Source organism: Coptis chinensis, chromosome 1 (assembly GCF_015680905.1).
Source record: "Coptis chinensis isolate HL-2020 chromosome 1, ASM1568090v1, whole genome shotgun sequence".
NCBI classification, from domain to species: Eukaryota; Viridiplantae; Streptophyta; class Magnoliopsida; order Ranunculales; family Ranunculaceae; genus Coptis; species Coptis chinensis.
Window position 1 is genome coordinate 63,554,604 of NC_141456.1, and position 23,905 is coordinate 63,578,508.

Consider the following 23,905-nt stretch of genomic DNA (forward strand, 5'->3'; position numbering starts at 1 on the left):
TATTTCAGGAATATATCGCATAATACTTCAATAATATGATACTCTTAGTCACATATTCAATAATATGATACTCTAAGTTACATATACTTCAATAGTATGATTCTATAAATCACATATTTCATAGTATGATACTCTTAGTTTTATATATTTTAGGAATATATTTCATAATACTTCAATAATATGATACTCTTAGTCACATATTCAATAATATGATGCTCTAAGTTGCATAATACTTTAATAGTATGATACTATAAATCACATATTCAATAATTTGATACTTTGAGTTTCATATATTTCAGGAATATGATACTATAAGCCATCACATAATACTTCAAAATATTACTAACCGATGAACCATACTGCTGGAAAGCAGAATAGAAGCAAGACCCCCGAAAAGCTAACAAATGTTGATAAGATTAATTGGGTACTTACAACTGAGGATGCTATGGATTTGACTGTGGATGCTTGGGTTTTTCATGAGGTTGGAATAAAGTATGTGGATTTCGTTAGATTTAGGGCTCGAGTTGGTCTTGTTTTAGTTATGTTAAGCCTTGTTTGGTTTTCTATTTGCAAGAGCTGCTTGTTTGAAGAATGGACTAGCTGTATTAGCTTATGAGTTGTTTTATGAAATAAAATACTTGGGTTGTTTCCTTTTCCTTTTTAAATGGTGTGTATGTTAATTTGATTTCATTTTATTTTTGGAATGATGATATGCGGGTTGAAAGCAGTTATGAATACCACACTTCATGTTGTATAATTTGCAATATGATGCTATGAGACTATCTTCACATGGTCGTGTCAAAATATCGGCTTCCATTCAACGCGGTGGAGTCGAGCTACTTCCTTTCGGTTCAATGTGTGTAGACAAATTGGTTCCTAAAGATGTGTGCAGATCGTGGAAGATTTAAAATTCCAGACAAATTTGGTCCTAACGGTTTAGTGAAGTCGTCCAAGCTTCATTTTTCTGATGTTATGTAGTCGTCCAAGCTGCATTGTTACGACGACGTGGAGTCATCCAAGATGCATTTGTATGACCACGTGGAGTCATCTAAGCAGCATGTGAATGATGCACGCAGATCGTGAGACTTAAAATTCCAGACGACTTTGCTCCTAACGATGTCATGGAGTCGTTGCAGCTGCATGTTTACGATCTCATGAAGTCGTCCAAATGGCATGTGGACGATTTTTGTAGGTTGTTTAGGGAAGTGACATTGCAAAACCACAATGTGAAACGCATTTGACATCCCAACAAACTAAGTCACTTTCAATAATGTCATATGATAAAAGTTTGTGTTTAATCATATGATAAAAGGAGCCATGATAAAACCATTGTATCTCAAACTATTTGTCCTAAAAAGTTGGCATACCACCTGAGATTGCATCTAGTTAGTGCAACTTTGTTTTGTATGTCACTACATTATGGATTCCATTAGTAAAGAAGATTTACGTTAAAAAGGAAGTTATGGAGTTCTAACAGGTTACTTTCATACTTGTCATGTGTTCACAGTGCAAACGTGTTACATCAGATTGTATCTTAACTACTAGCATGGCTGAATAGACATAACAAAATTGCGACATTTACAATTGACATGTCGAAAGTAACCTCTAACAAAAAGAAAAGTTTCCATCAGAAAATTAAGCTACTTGGTTGTCGCAGTCCCAGATTACCTACAACTCTACCCCACATCAACTATCTAACATAACACCTCCATCACACACTTACACAGATATGGACATAAGTTATAAACTTTTTTTTTTGAAACAGCTAGGGGTTAGGCAGACCCCAACCTGTATTAAAAAGAGATTAAACTCTACGATACATCATACCTCTCGCATCCTCCTCCACTATTACAAATATTTCATGAACAAGGGGAGGAGTGCTATAAACAGTACCAAGGCACACACAAGGATTTATACTATCCATTACAGTACCAGCCTTAGCCAGCCAGTCGGCTACCCTATTCATAAGTTATAAACTTGAATCATCCAAAAACAAGTTTTATTCCAAAGCTTAGCAACCTAGCTCTCATTCCTCTAACAAATGCCTATTTGACCTAGTTACTTTGATAGGTGTTTGTACATCCTGCTTCACTGGTACTGCTTCCTCTTGTTGTATTGGTACCAGTTCACGGGATCCCAGCACTGCTACTGTGTTAGAGACTAATGGAAGCGTAGCACCTAAGGGAGCAAGAAATGGGGGCATAGTCAGAGACCACATGAGAACTAGTATAATGTGATATACAGCTGCAGGTCATACAAGAACAATCTTACATAAGGAATTACAAGCTATTCTTAATGGCTATGAAATTGTGCATACTACCATATACCATGTAGGTTATAAAAAGATAGAGATTGCAACTGACTCAAGATATGCAGAACAAATTCTGAACAAGAAAGAAACCATGCCATGGTCTTTTGAAAATGAGGCGATGGAGATTTGGGAGTTAATGCAACAGCTTAGCCAAGTGAAGGTTGTTCATTTAAAATAAAAGGTCTAATAGAGCAACTGACTTTTCAGCGTCCCTAAGGGGTCCATAAGGGAAAGATAGATCTTACATGAATATAGTAGTAATATTATTTATGTAAGAAATATAAATAGCTTGTTAGCACCAAAACATAAAATATTCATTAAGTGTTAGTAAAGTTTCACCAAGTTCTGTAGGCAATGCATTTGTCTCCTTCAAACTCTGCTTTTTTTTTTGCATGTGTTTTCTTTGATACTGTTTATATTCCATGGTGACGTTGTAATCATATTCAACGAGCTCTGGAAATATTTTGAATTCATGTCATTATCACTTGCAATAATAAGATGTTTCATAGTAGTGTGGCTTATAAAAGCCCCACACCGTGACGATAACAATCTCATTAGGAAATTTAAAATTAATATTGGTTTGACAAACTACTTGAAGTGACATCAAGTGAAACATGTCCGGGTCGTCGATGCAGACAAGTTTTATTTGGGAGGCCAACTTTAATTGCTTGGATGTTTCTCTGTTTGTCCATATCTGGCTTCTTCTTCACTGGACCATCTAGATAGGAAAATAATAAACATTTAAGAATGATAAGTCTCCTTATACCTTATAAAAATTTCGAGAAAAATTTAACTTACATGATACACATATAGATAAGGATGAGAAGACACTATCGACTTACCATCCATTTCACAATACCTGACACTTTCCACAGTAGTCACAACTGGAGGTGGAGTTTGTGGATGACAACATGTTGAACCTACTGCCTCATCGACGGAGATTGGATCTTCTTGCTCAATCATCTTGGACCTCTTTTTCACCAGAACATCTATATACCCGACAAAATGACATATATTAAAAAGGTTGATCAAGTGGGAGTATATAAAGCATCTTTTATTTAAAGAAATTCACACTCTATAAAGCAACCTTTATTTGAACATTCTCTACACAATCTTAGACCATCTCTTAATTAATTCCCCATAATTGGTCCATGTAAAGACAAGAGTAGGAATAGTTCTCTCTTTTTTTTTATCAAGGCAAATTCAAACTTTCAAGATGGTAATAAAAACACATTAAACGATGTTTTAAGACCTATGAAAAAAACACCTTACTACTAAATTGCAATTCAAAAAGATTACTCAAAACTAATCACATTTTGCCTAATGAATTGAAAATAGGTAGCAACAACGAAAAAGAAGAAAGTTGTCTAATCAAGAGCATCTCAAACTGAGTGAAAAAGGAAGAAATTAAACTTTATAGACTTCTTAAAATGCATTTTAATGAAATGTAACCAAAACATGTGTCATGATTCAAACAAAAATGCATAAGAGTTTGCAAACCAAACATGTTCAGGTATTGGTTGGGACAAATGATTATCCACCAAGGCAGTTGCATAAAATACCATTGAAACTCTTAGCAGTTGTGTCATCTACATGCGTAGGCCTTCCATAAGCCCTTCCCATAGGAAGTAGATTCTTTACTTCCCAATACTTAAGACTGTGCCCTGGAAATATAACCCATACAAGAGCATGACTTTGAAATTGTTTATCACTAGAAAACTTAGGTGACCATTGATTTAATCTCAAAGATCAAAGTGCCTTGTTCCCAAACCCTATGGTAGTCACTTTCATCAGAAAATGTTACCATGATATAGCCTTTATCGAGAGGGGTTATCAAACATTATTTTTTGGGTGCCCATAAAACCTTAGCGATGAACCCGACCCTTTAAATTTTGATCTTTTGGAAGTCTAGTCTACCTACTAATGTAAACTTGCAAAAGTCAGGACCTTGGGGACTACCACTCTCATTGCCTCCTTCAACATTCTCTACACATCATTTCAAATATGTGTTTATTCATTTACAATAAAGAGTACATCATTAATTCGATAAAACTGTACATGATAACCTAAACTTACCACCACGAGAAGCAGGCAGTGTTATAGTCAGAGGCATATTTTCATCTAACAACCGTACATTGACTGGAGACAATCCCACATTAGTAGGCATAGTTAAACAACCTGCTGAACAAGCATATTAGTAACACAAACATATTTACTAGATATTCAAATTTATATGATGTTGTCTTTCATCTTCATTTGCTTCACCTGCATCACTGACGGTATGACTTTTGTTGAGGTCTGCTTCAGATGGGGCGTTGACTGGTTTGGATACTACATTGATTGGCTCACCTTGTTCATTGACTTCTACGTCATTAGCGCTGTCTTCACTTTCATAAGTTGGTTCCAAAAAAGGATCAAACTTACTACTTATGTCATTGGAGCCTTCCTGAACACCACTCGCACTCTCATCACAATGCCTATCTTCACTTACATCAGCATCACTCCTAGCTTCACTAGCTCTTACTATTTCTGAATGCACGACGAACAAATCTTCTGGGATTACTTGCTCAGTGATACTCTCAAAGAAAGGCATAAACAATTGAGCAAGGCGGAAAGAGCGCTTCCTCTACACCAAAACAAATGCAGTTTTAGGTTCAGAAGATATACCTGGATAAGTATCCACATAACAAATGTTGAAATTACTAGCAAGAAGAAGTTTTAAAGAAAATCTTATCATATTATAATCAAGCTACTTTCTAAAAGCATGCATTCTAAACAAATGTCGTTAATAACATGCATTCTAAGCAAATGCCATTCTAAATAAAAACATAGTAAACACACGAAATAAATTCATAACATATTAACCTCTTTACTCAATTGATCCCTCAGCAATGCCTCATGAGGGTGCAAGGGTCTAATCTGCGTGACACTGTGGCTCCTATACCACTCCAAGTAAGCTACATTACTTGCCTCGGTGAACTCTACTTGTTCCTCCCCAGTACAGTTAGACATACACTAGATTTCTTAATCTGCGCATATTTCTTTGGACAACTTCCCGGATTTAGGATCATCTCTCCACATAGGAGGTGGATCCGGTATGTGTTGCTTCTGCCCAAACTGCCTCATGCATCTTTCTGGCATATACCTTTCTAGAATGTCAAAGTGTATAAGCCATGTCGATATGGGTTTCGTATATGAAGCGTTCAAAGCAAACTGGGGAGCACTCACCCAAGCGTCCCATGGCTGCCATATTATCTAAAATACCAAACATCATACCAAGATTAGCATATACACTTCTTTGGCATTCACATTCACATATAAATAAGTAGTGATCAGCTCCAAACAACCTAATTGCACTGGTTTTTACTACGTGGCTAATTTGTTTATGCGTGACAGATATCAAGTATAAATGAATATCAATAATACCTAAATATCTACTTAAGACAACAACCACACGACTAACCTGATCCACACGTAGTGTGTCCATCTTTGCACTTAGATGCTCATACGTGAGCTTCGTAGGTCTATATTTGACGTGTTTCCACCGGCAAGCAGTTTGGAATTTGGCCAAAGCAGGACACCTTGGCTGACACATACGAATCCTTTCGTAAAACCATGCCTAGAAGCAAACATCCACAATTACAATCTAATACATAATTAATTAATAAAGATATTTCCATAAAAGAATATGGAGCTATAGTGTTACAACACTTACCAACAGTAGAGTTGAAGAGCCACAAACATTCAAAACAAAATTATAGGCACTTTTGTGGCCTTTGTTCTTTTCTTTACGATGAAGTGATGCCCTTATCAGTGACCTGAATAGGAACACAAGCACAGCAGTACCCCAAGCATATGAGGCACAATTCTTCGTATCGGGCATGAATGGTAGATACTTCGTATGCACGTGATAACCTCCTGGCTCTGAAAACACTGTGCTTCCAATGAGGAATAACACAAACGCAGTCACGCGTTGTGCTTTGTTCATATTCGCTCATGGGCGTTGGAAGGTAGTTTGGAGCTAACACAATTTCACTGATTTCCCACTTACCTCTGACTCTGGAGGACTTAGGCCAAAATATTTCTGACATGCTTCATGAGCTTCCAATTTTGAGTTGCCCACAATTGGTTTCCCAATTACATTTAAGCCTAGAATATAGGCAACATTCTCTAGTGTAATTGTTGCTTCAAAAGTTGGAAAGTGGAATGAATTAATCTCTGGTTGCCAACAGTCAACCAAAGCAGATATCAAGTCCCGGTCCACTTGGAAATGGTCTATTTTTCTCAGGTGCTTGAAGCCCAAACCCGTGACCATTTTCTTTTGAGCATTAGACAATATCCACTTATTTACATTTTGATTTTGCTCATGTGTACGGCCCCTTGGTCGAACCTGTTAGTCATTTAGACAAGTTATTGAATGTTAATTAATAGAAGCCAATTGAAAACTTATAATTAATAAATAGTTGAAGATAGCTAGTTACCTCTTGTTCCAGGAGCAAAGACGATATATGATCATCTTATAAGTATAAATGCTGTATAATTTGTAGTATGTCTATGCTGCAGTGTGTAGTAGGAACTAGATTAGTAGAAAAAAGTTAGAGCCGAAATAATTAAACTAGAACAGTTCATACAAGAGATAAGAGATTAAACAAATTGATGAACATGGATTGAATATCTTATAATAAGGCAGTTAAAATTAATGAAAGGAAAGTAATGATGGGACTGCTAATTTCATTATTTTTAGTACGAAAAGGTGGTGATCTTAACTCCATTTCAGTACAACCAAGGTAAAACAACAAGCAGTCACTCAACCATCAACAAAGAACCATGCAATTGATAAGAAATAAGTAAACATTTGTTTACTAGGCAATCCACATACTAACTTATATAACTGCGTGCATGAATAAAAGCTTATATATATAGCTTGATATTGATAATATCAAGGATACTATAAGAATGACCTTATTCATATACTAGTATGCATGTAAAACAAGGCACTACCAACACATGTATATCTTATGGTCTCCAACTGAACTTATATACTCACTAGTTGTGTGGTTCACCAAATTAATTCATTACTCTAACTAATCACATTCAACAAATACACAAAGTACAAGCCAGTGCCCAAGGCAAAAAAATTAACTTGAGAGCTAATATAAGAAAATTACACCATACTAACAGAGTTTCCTACATCTATGCATGCAATTTCAATACAACATCTTTAGCTTATTGTCCAAATTTGAAGATGATATTTAACTTGATGATGACCTGAGATAACTCATCGTGTAAATGCTCTTCAATTTAAAATGAAATCAATTGAACAATCTAGGAGCCTCACACATAGCTTACACACAGTCAGGTATCCCATACCTGGATTACAAAAATCCATCTCCCTTTTTCCTTAATGAAAAACAAGAGGCAAGAACCCCTTTCTAAGACGAGTTTTTCTCTTTTTATGAAAAGAAAAATAATCTCAATGACCTGAATTTCAAAAAACTCCTCTTCACGCAAATTATATCCATATATGAAATTTATATTAATTGCCTAATTTAAAAATAAAATGTGAAACATAAGTATCACATGTATACATGCATGGCTCGATAATCAAACTATCTTTTACCAATTTAAACAAACAAAACATGCATGAAAATAAGCAGGCTATATATTAGTTATTAAGTTCCTACCTTAGCACGCTCCGTTTCCTTAATCCGGAACAAGCAAATAAAACCATATCCAACTCCTATAAAAATCATATATCATAATTGTAAATCTATTAGAACCCGAACAAAACTAACTAACATTTCCTTTCAACTTAAGTCAAAAGGAATAATTAATCATTGATTATATGAAGTACTGATGTTATTAAATAAATGTTTTACCCTTCTAGTTACTAAATTTTATGTCCTAGGCCATTTCCAAGCCGCTACAAGACACTGGCAGGGTGCTGCCAGGCCGCTGTGAAGCCACCGCATGCCATCACTAGGCCGATATAGGCCATATGATCAATTCTGACATCTATTTTCTATAAGTGACTTAGTTCCCTATTCCTACATCATCAGTACCTTTAATAAATAGATAGGAGAGTCAAATGCTAATTCCCTCCATTATATATCAATTCAACCATCATTTACACCATACCCATGGCAAGTGATTATATGGTTGGACATAACTTATATTTTATGTATACCCTAATGTCATACAAGACCTATCACTTGCAGTATTCCAATACTAACATCAGGACTACCATCCACAATATATCATTTGGTGGTAACTACATACCAATCACTCATATACAACTATAATCCAACAACCACCAAACCCTTATCTCCATAGTTATGTAGCAGGAAAACAAGTTGCCCAACAAGGTAGCATAGTTCTATAAAAAATTCAGTTTACATATAATTAAGAGTCAATCAACACCACATGGTTCTCTTCGACTCTTTCGACAATAATTTATAGATATTTGGTCCTTGTTTCAATCAACACAAGTTCACTAATTCTAAATTAATAATAAGGGCCTAATAATAATAATAAAAACATAACTCTATGCAAGGCAAGGACTGGATACACTAGAACAACTTAAAAATCAGCACATTGTTTTCTTCTTTAACAAACAATTAAAGAGCTTCTTACCAAGTTAGCAAGCAACTCTAAATTTAAGTTATAAACAACATATTGCAATCCAACTAAATTAACTACTAAAACAATCTAATTTAAACTAACTAAGCCAAAGACGAAATCATTCTAACCTTTCGATTCCGTAAGATGTAATAAAGATCGATTAGGAGTTCAAGAAAGGATTGTGTTACCCGAGAGAGAGAGAGAGAGAGAGAGAGAGAGAGAGAGAGAGAGAGAGAGAGAGAGAGAGAGAGAGAGAGAGAGAGAGAGAGAGAGAGAGAGAGAGATTTTTTTTTAGTAGTTGGGGGAGATAAACTTAGGGCTTATCTTAGATCATTGAGAGAGAGAGCATTTGTTTCAGGGCTTTGTTCCTTGTTTCGATTGTTGAGATTCTTGCAGAGAAAAATAAATGGCAGAGGAGCCAAAAGAATAAAATAATGATACGGGGAGCCTAATGATATTTGTGTCGTACAATGTTTACAAAGGTGGCTTTTAGAACACGAGTCAATTCAATTTTTTTGGTATGAGCACCAACAACGAAAAAACAAGAACGCCCAAAAACTTGTGGCAAATTTGGGTCATACATCAACCGGACTCATATCATCAACCCACAAAATATCGGTCCTTATCGTCGATTTATCACATTCAGTTGGGATTACACTGTTATATGTGCAAATTTTAACGATATTGATAAGCACCCAAAAGTGTATTATGAAACCCTGTTGAGACATATAAATTTAGTTAACTATGTGTTTAATAATCATGAAATAAATATGTTTTCATACTTTTGCAGGTATTCGCAGTAAACATGGAAATATGGTTTAAACCTGCAATAAAGCACGAGGAACGACATGTATATGAATTCTTCCAAATCCGCACAGAAGCATCAAACTTCCGAAGCTCCTTCCTCTTGAACCAGGACTCCGAATGCGACAAGTGAGCTGCTCAGACAATCAGAGCGATGAACTCTACGCATAGGCGGGAAGTTGTAAAATTGCCCAAAGACCGGACCGCCACTGGACTGCACATAGGACCCTCTATATGGGCCCGTAAGATTGGATGAGTCATCAATCATGGAGCATGTCAAGACAAAAATGACAAATTATTGGTGCAAAGTTGATGCCTTACATGTAATTAATTAGATTAGGTGTTAATAGTGAAAAAAAGGCAAGGTGTCACTTTGTTTTAATGTGGTGGATAAAAATAAAGTAAATGTGGTTTGATGTTTCACATGGGAGGAAATGGGATGTCTCTCAAATGAAGAAGAAAACAAAACAAGGGGGACACTCCATTTACTCCCTTGACTTCTTTTCCTTACCTTGTATTATTTTAGTTCCTTAGTCATTCTTATTATTTAGTTTTAGTTTTTAGTAAGAAAGCTTGTAATAGTTTTAATGGAGGAAACCTTGGTTTTCTTCTAGGAAATAAATAAAAAGCAAGTGAGTTTAGTCAGTTTTTCTTTTTCTTGTTTCTCTCTCTTTTGTTCTTCTAGCTTGTAATTCATCATCCCAAGGATCATGAGCTAACTTCTCTTTTGGGGAGTTAATCCATCTCATGTGAGGGAGAATATTTGTGGTTGGCTTGGCAGGTTGTTAGGAAGAACAACTAGACCTACATCCTATCCCAAAATGATAGTTGGTGTAGTGTCTAGTTAGGAATCAAAGTAATGAGCTTAGAGATAAGTCATTGCTTGGTTCCACTTGCTAGCATGTATGAACTCTTTAATGAGCCATACATGTTAGGGATCAAGTTTTCTTCCATTAGGGCTTGTCTATGAGTCTAGGAAGAATCAAATGAACCTTTTCAAATCAACAACTAAATGTTATTTTCACATGAGGAGGATTAGCTCTCCACCTTTTCTTTAGTAAATTGAATTTTGTATTAATTGCATGATTTCAAATCTTAATGTTTTTTCTTTAATGTTTGTAAAAGAAAGAAACCTAGCATTAGTAGTAAACTTACTCACTAGTTCCCTAAGAGTAACAACCAATTTGTAGTTGTCCTAGACTTTAGGTTGGTTCGAATCCTTATTCCAACTTTACGAAACGAAGATCGTGAGTAAGGAACTTTGAGTTCGCTTTCGCATCAAATTAGAGAGTCAAATCTCTAACGTAGTAAAAAAAGCTAATATCAAAATGGCACCGCTGCCATTCTAAAGACCCAAGGACCTGTGCTTGCAAATTGGAATTGCTCCAAAGGGAAACCCCCCACGCTCATCCTTTCATATATTTCTTTTTCTTATGTTTTCTTCGTTTTTTTTTTATTTATTTTAATTTCCGCATTTTTGCTACTGATAAACATTCGATTTTGGTTGAACTCCACAGGTTCCAAATGCTAGGACTGAAACTAGGCTACAACAATCACTAAGCTTATTGTGAAACATTTGATCCATTGTGCACGCGTTTCCTTTATTTGGTGGACTTTGGGAAGCTTGCGTGTTCCAAATTTTAAATATTTTGCATGCTTCACATGTATGTAGTTATTATGTTGTAGTTAATGGACTATATTTTATGATTAGGTTAGTAATATGCATGAATCATGTGAATACTTTTGTGAATATATATATCTTGTTTAAGCTGGTCATGAATTACATATTAATGTATATATACATACAAATGGAACTGTTTTGCATGGTTATCTATATATATATATCTAAGTCACATGTTTAGCATATATATTACCGAATGAGTGATTATTTGCATGTTAGCATCTATAACTTAGGAGTTATACATAGTAATTAGGATGTGTTTTGGTATTTTGGCCATAACTTTGGCTACGGTTCTCTGAATCACGCGTGTGAGCTCAATTCGGAAAGATCTCGACGGCGCGCACGCTGTCTCCACAGAGCTCCACCGAGCTATGCTATGCTCGGTGGAGGTCATTTTCGAGGTCAAAATCAACTGTTTTCCCCTCCAAAATCATCATTTTAGAAAATGGTGTTGTTTAATAAGTCGATTTTGTCAAGAAAGAGGAGAACATTCCAACAAGGGTTAAAATTTGAGTTGGGTAAGTTGTTTCTAAACCCTACGGGGTAAAGCTGCTCTCTATATGACATTCACAATCTCAATGAGTATTTTCGAAATCGAATTATTATGCAATACAAGAGTCGTATTTTAGTTTATGTATAATACTTTGCATGTTTAGTTTTGTCGTATTATTTTGCGTATGTATACTATATTCGCATGCTAATGTATTTAGATACATATGAGTGATTCAAATTTGCCTGTTACTGTTGATATACGTTTAGGTAATATCGATTTACAAATTAGCGTACATATACGTATTACTGATGTATATTTGCCTGTACGTATGGAAGTATTTATCGATGACACAAGCTTGCCTATTCGTATAACTATACATATGAGTAGAGTATCTTCACATGCTACTGCACCTAGTATTGTATGAGTAGATCATATTTGCATGTTTGTATTTTAACCCTTGCATAAATCTTAAAAAAAAAATAATAAAAAAATAATAATTAATAATTAAAAACAAATTAAATTAAAATTAATATCGCCTTTGCATAAATTTTAATTCCATAAATCTTAATCATATTCCAATGGTGTCTAGGAAACTTGAAAGATTGAGGTTACTTAATTAGAACCGTGCTTGCACGGAAAGCCTCCCTCATATCTCTCTTGTGACCTGGCAGTTGGTTTATGCACACGTATTCCTAGCTTCACTGCTACGTTAACAGCAGCTTAGGCATATGTTGTTCAACTCTAATGCTTGAGATAATAATAAAATTTGAGTCCTACTAAATTCCTTCTGTAAGTTAGATCTAATTTTATGCTTGCATGAGATTAAGGTCTGGTTCCACTAAAGAAATTGAACATACCTATCGTCGAAAAAAATACGATAAGCAATTGCGTAAGTTCTCACCTAAAAATTGTTCTTCTTCTGCTAATTACCTTCATCACGATCCTTCGTTGCCATCAACTTCTGTCATTATGGTCGACGATCCTCCACCAGCAGAGAAGCCCCTCTCGGACTTCTATACTGCATTACAGGAAGGACCTTCTTCCTGCATCAAATTTGAGGACATTGTCGGTGATTTTCGTATCCCACCAAACATTTTCAGTTTGTTACCTATATATCATGGTTTGGAGCACGAAAAACCTTATAATCATCTTCGTAGGCTTCAACAAGTGGCAACAACATTTCACCATCCAGCAGTCTCTAAGGAACAACTCTTGCTTCGACTGTTTCCATTCACTTTAGTGGAAAAAGCGTCAATTTGGCTAGCAGGACAACAACCACAGTCCATAGACACATGGAATAAACTAGTTCAAGCTTTCATGCTTCAGTTTTACACTCGAAAAAAAACAACCTAAATGCTTGAGAAAATTCAATTCTTTTCGTCAAAATCCTCATGAATCCTTTTACGTAAGCATGGAGTCATTTTTATCGATCTTACGTTAGAATGTCCTCATCATCAACTCGACAAAGCCGTCCTTGTTCGCTCATTCTTTAATGGTCTTTTCGATCATCAAAAAGAAACTTTTGATATAATGAATCGGTTGCTTCATGGACAAAGGAGCTACCGAAGCTTATACTTTTCTTGAAAACAAGCTTAAAAAAGTACACACCGGGGGTAACACCGAAGTCGCCTAGGTCATCAAAGGACAATATTACAAAGCCACATCTATTTTTGAGGTAAAACCCGATCCCTAAATAAAAATTTGATAGAATCCCTAACTAAAAAGTAGATGCCCTTGCGGTTCAAGTAAACGATCAACTACCAAAACCAGTCATGAACGTTGACACCGCCCCATGTGTCCTTTGTCTTAGTCCTGACCATCCTGATGCATATTGTCCCTTGTTATATGTTTCCCCTACTCAACCATCGGAGGAGGCATGTGCATTCAACATTCCCAATGCACCGTGGAGATAACATCCGAATTTCGCTTGGCGCCAAAATAACCAACAAATAGGGGCTCTTCCAGGTTTCGCTAATCCACCTGTTCAACCTACCAACAATTTTATTCCATACCGCCAAGGAAATAATCAACAATACCAACAAGGTTAATTTCAAAATAATTCCAATGCTAACTATCAAACCAACCGCAGCCTTGTTCCAGCTAATCTAGATCCCAACTATAATCAACAACTTCTCAGCAATAGTCGTGAACTACTACTTGTTGCACAACCTGCACAACCCCTTACGGATAGGACAAACGAGACTTTCTTGGCTTACATGAACCAACAGTCTCAAATTTTAACGTCTATCCAACAATCACTTCAACAATTGGCGCAAGAAAAAAGTCAGAAAGGCGTGTTTCCTGCACAAGCAGTTCCAAACCCTAAACCAACAAACACAGCCTTTGAACTTACTAATGCACCTGATACAAGCACCTCCAATCAAGGTGAGGTGCATGCAATCACTACTCTACGATCTGGAAAAACGGTAGACAATCAAATACGTATGCCAGATGATTGATAAAACATAAAATTGATAGTTTACCTACGAAATGAACGATGAACTCAAAACGTAAGTAAACTAAAACTATCTTACGTGCCTATATTTATCAAAGTTTCTACTCTCAATCCTATAAGATATAGTGGAGTAGGAAATTCGTTCCACTCCTAGTCCTTCCGCATGCTGTGTTCTCTACGTATAAGTAAACTTAACTCTAAAGTCTAATGAGAGATTTACGAAATGGCAACTAGACTACGATGCAACTACCCACAAGATGCAACTAGTCGATTATTTAAACACTATGGGAATGCTACGTTGATTCTATGATAATGAGTTAGAGGGGGATTGATTCCACCTTAACTCGACTTAATCCTACTAACGACAAATCATCGTTATCCGAATTGAACTGCTTCGCAGAACAATATGGTTACTCCTAATCCCTAATTACACATGGCATTTCTACCAATTCATAACTAGCATGTGAACAATTACACCCATTCTCATGGTGAACTAATCGTTTCTAGAGTGGAAAGGAAATTACGACGACTTTCTACGATAATCGAATCAAGCGCTTCATCAAGGCTTCAGCCCCCCTGGAGGTTTAGCCGAGAATCATTACGCAATCATTTCCGATTAAATTAAAACTAAACATAATATAAAGAATTGAATTTTACTAATCTAAATTAAACAATACTTAAATTCTAATTAATAACTAAGAATTGAATAACAAGTAATAAATGAAATTGGATCTAACAATTGTAAATGACAAGAATCGAAATTGACAAATAGCTATTTTATTTATCAAACTAATTAAGAATAATGATTCTAAGAGTTTAATCTAAAACAAGAATTGAATATAAACTAAACTTAATTTAATTAAATAAAAACTAGATCTATAATTATCTATTGTTTTAGGTCTAACTAGCTACCATTAACAAAGAGTCAAGCTCTTGTTTTTATACTTTCAGATCCAAAAATCGTGCATGGGCTTGGAGCCATGTTTTGGGCCAGAGAATCAGGCCCAAAACCTAATTCTTTCAGTCCAAAAAGGCCTCTTCAGCTGCAGTTGACTTCAACAGACTTTTTGTCCACTTATACTCCTCTGATTGGGTCAAGGTTTAGACCATTGGAAAGCTCTTTCCGAGCCAGTCGTTTTGACATAAGGTAGGCCCAATTCCGAGGTCTGAATCCAAAGATACGGTCTTTGGAAATTCTGTTGACTTTGTGTGCTATTTCTGCCCGCGTCGACTTTTCAGCTTTTGACCAGGCTTTAGAAAGGCTTTGTCTTCTTGAATCTTAGCCTTTAATCACAGCACTCCTTAGCAACCGACCTTTGCTCCTTTATCTCACTAAAGTGGCACATTTCTGCACATAATAGACTTTGAAGCCTGAAATGCATAAAAACACGTAATCAGTACTAACTCTTAATTATTACTCACATAATTGGTCTAAAAGTATGATGGTTAAGGGGTTAAAACTACAGTTTTGGGCTCTTATTAATGATCAACCAAAGGAATCCGAAGGTTCCAATGAACCTAGTTCTAATAATGAACCTACAGACGATTCACCAGTTCAAATAAAGTCAACATCTCAGAATTTAGGAAATAAGCAAGAAGACCCTTTTTCCAAATTCCGTCCTAAGGCACCGCTTTCCTCGCGCTTGCAAAAGAATAAACCTGATGAGAATTTTGCTGATATTCGAGAGACTTTTAAAAATTTGACGAGCAACTTGCCTTTTCTCGATGCCTTAAAACTATTACCAAAACATGCAAAATTTCTAAAAGATATGTGCATCACAAAAAGGAGAACTAATGTTCCTCAACAAGAGTTCCTCACCGAACAGTTTCCATCCACACAGAACACAATGGTATAGTCAAATACAAAGACCCTGGTAGACCAACGGTCCCATGCACCTTAGGTGACAAATATACGGCTACTGCACTACTAGATCTAGGAGCTAGTGTGAACTTACTTTCATATTACTTATTTAAACAACTAGGTCTTCATGAGCTCAAACCTACCACCATGACTCTACAGTTAGCCGATCGTTCCATAAAGTATCCAAAAGGAATTGTGGAAAACGTCCTTGTAAAAGTCCAAGACTTTTTCTATCCTGTAGAATTTGTTATTTTGGATACAGATTCCATTCCTATCATCTTAGGACGTCCGTTCCTAGCAACTGCTAATGCTCTTATTAACTGTAGGGATGGTTCAATGACCATGTCCTTCGGAAATCTATCGGTAGAGGTAAATGTGTTCAAATTGATGAAACAAATTCCGCAGAGCGACACATTGATGGTGAGGTGAACAGGGTTGACAAAGATTCCGCTAGTTAGTATTTAACAAACTCGCTTTCCGAAGATGAAGTGTACCAATTTCTTTCCTTTAGCGAATCCGAAGTTTGAGGACGATGATTATACACAAGAAGTAAATGAGTTATTAGAGTCAATACCATTATTTGACCCTACGATCAGAATGTCCAAGAACTTGGATGAACATCAATCTGTTTCTTGCATGGATGGTGACTTTCCTCAAGAATCTTTAATACCCACTCCACCCCGATTTAAAACCTCTTCCTTCAGAATTAAAATACGTACAACTTGATCCAAATGGTCGTCACCCAGTTATCATTTCTTCACAATTAACTCGGCGATCGTGAAGCTTGTTTAATTAATGTCATTCAACAACATCGCTCTCGCTATTGGATGGTCCCTCGATGACATTAAAGGCATTGCACTACTTGTGTGCACCCATCGTGATACACCTTGAAGAAAATGCTAAGACGTCGCGTGAACCGCAACGTCGACTAAACCCTACCATGAAAGATGTGGTACGAGAGGAAGTTTTAAAATTACTTGATGCGGGTATTATTTACCCTATCTCTGATAGTGTTTGGGTAAGTCCAATACACATTGTTCCCAAGAAATCTGGCATTACAATTGTGAGAAATGATAAAGATGAATGCATTTCCGCTCGTATCCCAGTAAAATGGCGAATATGCATTGATTATCGCAAACTTAATGCCGTTACTCGTAAGGATCACTTTCCACTTCCATTTATCGATCAGATGCTCGAACGTTTAGCCAGTCATGCATATTACTATTTTCTTGATGGTTATTCAGGTTATTTTCAGATAGTCATAGACCCTGCTGATCAAGACAAGACAATGTTCACCTGTGCATTTGGTACATTTGCATATAAACGAATGCCTTTCGGCCTTTGCAATGCACCTGGTACTTTCCAACGCTGCATGCTTCACATTTTCAGTGATATGGTTGAACGTTTTATGGAAGTGTTCATGGACGACTTCTCCATATATAGAGATTCTTTCGATAGTTGTCTATCAAATCTGAAAAAGTCTTTACACGCCAGGAAGAGAAAACCTTGTTCTTAATTGGGAAAAATGTCATTTCATGGTTACAAAAGGAATAGTTTTAGGACATATCGCTTCAAAGGACGGAATCGGTTGACAAAGCTAAGATAGAAAAAATTGCTTCACTTTCTATACCAAAATTAGTTCGAGACATTCAAGCATTTTTTAGACACGCAGTTTCTATAGGAGATTTATTCAAGATTTCTCAAAGGTTGCTCGACCTTTAACCAATCTCCTGCTTAAAGATGCCGTTTTTTATTTCAGTTTCAATTGCAAACAAGCCTTTGAAATTTTAAAAACCGCATTAACTACCGCTCCCATAATTTAAACACTTGATTGGTCTAAACCTTTTGAATTAATGTGTGACGCGAGCGACTATGCTATTGGAGCTGTACTAGGGCAACGCCGTGAAGATAAGCCAGTTGTCATTTACTATGCAAGTAAAACCCTTAATGAAGCTCAACGTAACTATACCACCACTGAGAAAGAGTTTCTCGCCATTGTATATGCTTTGGATAAGTTTCCTCCTTACCTAGTGGGTTCTCCAACTATTGTCTACACTGACCATGCGGCACTTCGTTATCTATTAGCGAAAAAAGATGCAAAACAAAGGTTGATCCGATGGATTCTCTTTTTGCAAGAGTCTACTCTAGAAATTAGAGATAAAAAAGGTTGCGAAAATGTGGTTGCAGACCATTTATCACGACTTGTCAGTGATGTTGATACTAATACCGAACCTATCAGTGATTCCTTTCCAGATGAACACTTGTACTCTATTTTTTCGACTCCTTAGTACGCTGACATAGTAAATTACTTAGTTACCGAAGAAGTCCCTTCATCTTGGTCTCGTAATGACCGGAAAAAGTTCTTATCCATCGCGAAATTTTATTTCGATGATCCCTACCTCTTCAAATATTGTTCCGACCAACTAATCCGCCGTTGCATCCCCAATTGGGAACACAATGACGTGTTATCCTTCTGTCATGAACAATCTTGTGGTGGTCATTTTAGTGGTAAGAAAACTGTGGCCAAGGTCCTACAATGTGGATTCTATTGGCCAACACTATTTAAAGATGCACATGAGCATTGCAAAGCATGCAATTGCTTCCAGCAGCTAGGACGCATTACTCAATGCAATATGATGCCCTTAAATCCCATTTTAATTGTGGAAATCTTTGATGTATGGGGCATCGACTTCATGGGTCCATTTCCAAATTCACATGGCTTCCTATACATACTAGTAGCAGTTGACTACGTGTCAAAATGGATTGAGGCATTGGCATGTCGTGCTAACGATCATAAAACGGTCGTTTTGTTCGTAAAAGAAAATATTTTCTCTCGATTTGGTGTTCCAAAAGCTATAATTAGTGATAGGGGAAAACATTTCTGCAATAAAATTTTTGAATCATTAGTAAAGAAATATGGAGTCACGCACAAAGTGGCAACTCCGTATCATCCTCAAAACCGATTGGGTCAAGTAGAAGTCTCTAATAGAGAGATCAAATCCATTTTGGAAAAAACTGTCAATCCATCTAGAAAAGACTGGTCGCTAAGATTATCTGATGCCTTGTGGGCATACATAACAGCTTTTAAGACACCTATAGGGATGTCTCCTTATCGCCTCGTTTTTGGAAAACCTTGTCATCTGCCGGTTGAACTTGAGCACCGTGCTCTATGGGCCATCAAAAGCCTCAATTATAATACTAACGCGGCAGGCGCGAAGAGAAAATTACAGTTAAATGAGCTTGAGGAAATTCGGAGTGATACCTATGATCTCTTGAAATCCTATAAAGCCAACATGAAAAGAGTGCATGACAAGCACATATTGAGAAAAGAATTCAAAGTGGGTCAAAAAGTTTTGTTGTACAAATCAAGATTACACATTTTTTCAGGAAAATTAAAGACTCGATGGTCCGGTCCTTTCACGCCTCTGTCACCCTTATACGGGGCTATTTCTTTGAAAAACGTAAGTAATGACAGCGAATTTCAAGTAAATGGCCAACGCCTTAAACATTATCATGAGTTGCACTCTCCAGATGTCGAAGAGACTCTTCTCAATGACCCATTCTACATAGACTAATAGATTCGATGGTGTACTTCTTTTCATGTGTTTAAACAGAGAAAGTACGCCATTTGGGTAGCCAGACCCTCTTCTATTTTCTTTTCTTTAAATCCCTAGAGTGTGTGGTTGCAAGCGCCGGAACCATAGTCCACAAAAATTGAGCAAACGTGCCTCCTGGAAAACAATGGGTACCAAAAATTTCAACTCCTTCTTTCTCCTCCCTTTTCTATTCTCTTCCTCGTGAACTCCAACTCATTATTTGGTCCAAATCTCACCCATCTCGAATAGGTAATGGTCGTAGTACTTTTGCTCGAAAGCGACGGGTGAAAAGGATGGGGTGGTGTATGAACTGTCAAACTCCTTTCTGTCCAGGTCTTGATCTTCTATCCGAGATGAGCCGGTATAAGGTATATTATTGTCTGACACCAGCTCAGCAGGATAAACTTCGTCGTCGTCCCGTTGTTCCCACAGGTTGGGATTAGCCTTGAGGATCGGACGCGTTAAAAGACTCACATTAAATTGAGGATCCGGCGTTAAAAGACTCACATTCGCCTTTGAGGATTTGACGTTAAAGACTCACATTCATCTTGAGGATCTGACGTTAAAAGACTCACATTCGTCTTGGAGGATCGACGTTAAAAGACTCAACATGTATATACTCGTTTTTCCCTTAGCACCAAGCATGGTGCCCAAAGAAAGTCGTGATATGCAACATCGGACATTTCCTAGTTCTTGCGGGCAATGGATTCCACCAGGCCCCGATCGGTTTTCTATGTGGATCAGATCGGCGGGGGTTTGAGGCTATACCATATGTACTAAGGGGTAATATTATTACTAGACCATTGCACATTGGTCGTGGATGGTACCGCCCTGAACCCTAACCCTACCCTATAACATAAAGGTTAAGCCAAAAGCCACCGCCTGGGCAGATTAGGTTCGCCCAGAGCCGACATGAATGTTACCTGAGTTAAGCTGTTGTGATGTGTTGTTTTATTTGGATTTTCGGTGTTGTTGACACGTTCCTTTCCCCTTGTACATTTGTATATAAAAGTGTAAATAAATAAAAACCAAAAATTAATAAAAAATAAAAATAAATAAAAATAAAAATAAAAATAAAAATAAAAATAAAATAAAAATAAAAATTGAGTTTGAATGTGATTATGTCATATTCCAGTGGATGGAATTTTTAATGCCGATCGTTTTGATATCTCATTGGTTCAATTTGGAGTTAAAATGAATCGAAATTCCAAGTTTGAAATTTTGGAACAATTCGGGACATAAGGGGAATTTCTCACCATATTCTTACTTAATCCCAAAAGCAGTCACTCCTCTTGTCAGTACTTGTTACTCAAATTTTATGCTTAATTTAGGGTTCCAAATTACTCCTTTTCAATCCAACAAGGTCTTTCGAGAATTTCGGAATTTTCGAGACTTGTGTTCTGGACCACTGGGACCCAGTAGCTAGAGATGACATTGAGCGTGATAACGTACCTCCTCCTCCCTCTTCACCACCCGACTGTTTTAATGAGGCTACCATGCACCGAATCAACACTCCCATGGAAGCCTTGAGACACATGACCACTAGTATGCACAGGATGTTTCTTCGTCAGGAAGAGATGATTACTTCCCAAAATGACTTCCAGCAAGAAATGCGCAATCGCCAAGGCCGTTTCCAGAGAATGATGTTGGCAAATCAGCTTCAATTCCAAGATCAACTACTATAGTCTATAGGCCACATTCCAGACCAGTCATTTCGGCCCGAAGTTAAATGGCGTGGCGGCGAAAAAACCTGGTTCATCTTCGCTAACCCGAGGATTCCCAAGAGAGTGCCTATTTCCCTTATGCATTGCATTTTTAGTTTTCTTGTGATAAAAATATTATATATCGGTTGATTTCTCATAATTTTGTATCTCCAGACGGTTTGAATGAGAAATTATTTAAGTTATGCACTTATTGTAATTCCTACTATATTAGTTGTCCCTTGATGCATTGGGCCTACTCTCAAAGCCCAACGGTCGAACCAAACGGATCGATTCCAAGGTCGATGCCCAACGGTCGAAAATCAAGTTATAAATCCAACTCTCCTTTTCCACTTTCACTCATTCCCTTCTCTCCCTCTTCACAAATTCTTTTTCACAAATTCTCAGTTTTTTTAACATAATGAATCAAATAGAGCGATGGGAAAATGAGCAACGCGAATGGGCTATCACAGTATTCGTGCTAACAGTGTTTATCATTATTCTCTTGTCACTCATGCATAACATGATCCAGAACATCTAGATCTATGTAACCGTCTCTTTTTCTGATTTTCATTTTGTATATTAGTATGGTGTGTTAAATAATTCTCACACATTTGTATGGGTTACATATTAAATGGAGAAGTTCCGTATTAAATATTTGTGTATATTAGTTGTTTTTTTTTCCCTCTCTAAAAAAGTTAAAAATAATAAAAATAATAATAATAAAATAAATAAGTAAATAAATAAACAAACCATAACAAAGAAAGGCCATCCAAAACTCACCAAAATAATTAATTGATACATATGGTGTTCAGAGAAGATCGGGCATGCTACAAGGTACGCATAACACTTGTCACACATGTAGCTCGATTATTCTATCCATATTCTATTACTGAGTTATGATCATCATTTCTGAAATTACGTGTAAGTCTAACTACCCTGTGAAACTTTTCTCCGTATTTTCTAACATTGAACCATCTCATTAATTGTATTTGGATATCTGACATGACAAGACTTACTGTGGATCCCCTATGATGCTGTTCATAATCACATGGGTCATTAACTACACTTGGACTCCAGATTGGTACAGACTCATAGATTGGCTATAAATCTCTTCTTTTTCAGCCATTCTTATTCAAACAATTTTCCCTATCCTTCCCTCAGTAATACTACCAATGGATCAACCAAGAAAAATAACGGCAGAGAAAGACTACCTGAAAACTTTCGAAGATGGCCGGTTTTCTCCTTATTTTGACACCGAAATCATACGTCGCGGATGGACGCCTCTTCTATATCATTCAGCAGCTGGTTATTCCCGAGAATTGGTTTTGATGTTCTACCAATTTAGCGGATCTGAAAATGGAAAATTCTACTTCAATGCCTATGGACAACGTTCGGAATTGACTAAGGAAATGATCTCCGACATACTTCAAATCCCAATGAATACCCAGGGGTCCCTTTTTCAAGAGTCATCATTTGATTCCGCCAAAACTTTACTACGAGCTACCGTATCTCATGATGAAGTCGGAAATACACATCACATTGTTCTTTAACGCTCTATGAAACAGAATCAACGTGTTGTGCTCTACTGGTTGGGACACAATGTGGTAGGTACATCACACCAATCAGAAGTCACAAAGCCTCAACTTCACCTACTTTGGATTTTGCAGACTCAAAGAGATGACTTTTGTCTAATCCAACACCTCTGGAATGTAATCACCAAGAAAACAAGAAGGTCAGCACCCCTACCCACTTTAGTAATGCAGATTATGATGCGTTGGGGTTATCCAGTAATTTCTCCAGAGAAAGAGCACAAATAAAAGTACTCCAAACAGATTACTCCGTTGGTTTTTAGACTCCTGATACTCTGATAGAGGAACAGAACGACCCAAGCTCAAATTCTGACCATTTATTTGATGAAAATGCCATGCTGAACATTATTAATCTCATGGAAGGCATTAAACTTCTTCATCATGGTTTGAGGGAACTACATGCTCCTCAGAATATCGTCATCACAACTCTTCCGGATTTCCAAGATCGTCAAGCAATGCATGATGTTGAACAGGAGGATATCTTGGAAAATCATTCTCAGTCCTTGCAAAATCACGCTCTCCTAATGAAAAATCAAACTGTACTCTCTGCCAGCTAAGGGGACATTCAGATGCAACTCGGCCAACAAATGGAAGACCTAAACAGTCTGGTACATAATATGCGTCTCCAAGATCAACATAACAATCCATAATTTTCTACTATTACTAAGTCCATAAATAAATAATCATATATGTTATTACATTTTTCATCATATTATGAATTTTGTCTTACTTTTGTGTCTTCTTTTGTATGAAATGCTTAATAGGATTGTCATCATTTGCGTTGTGACTAA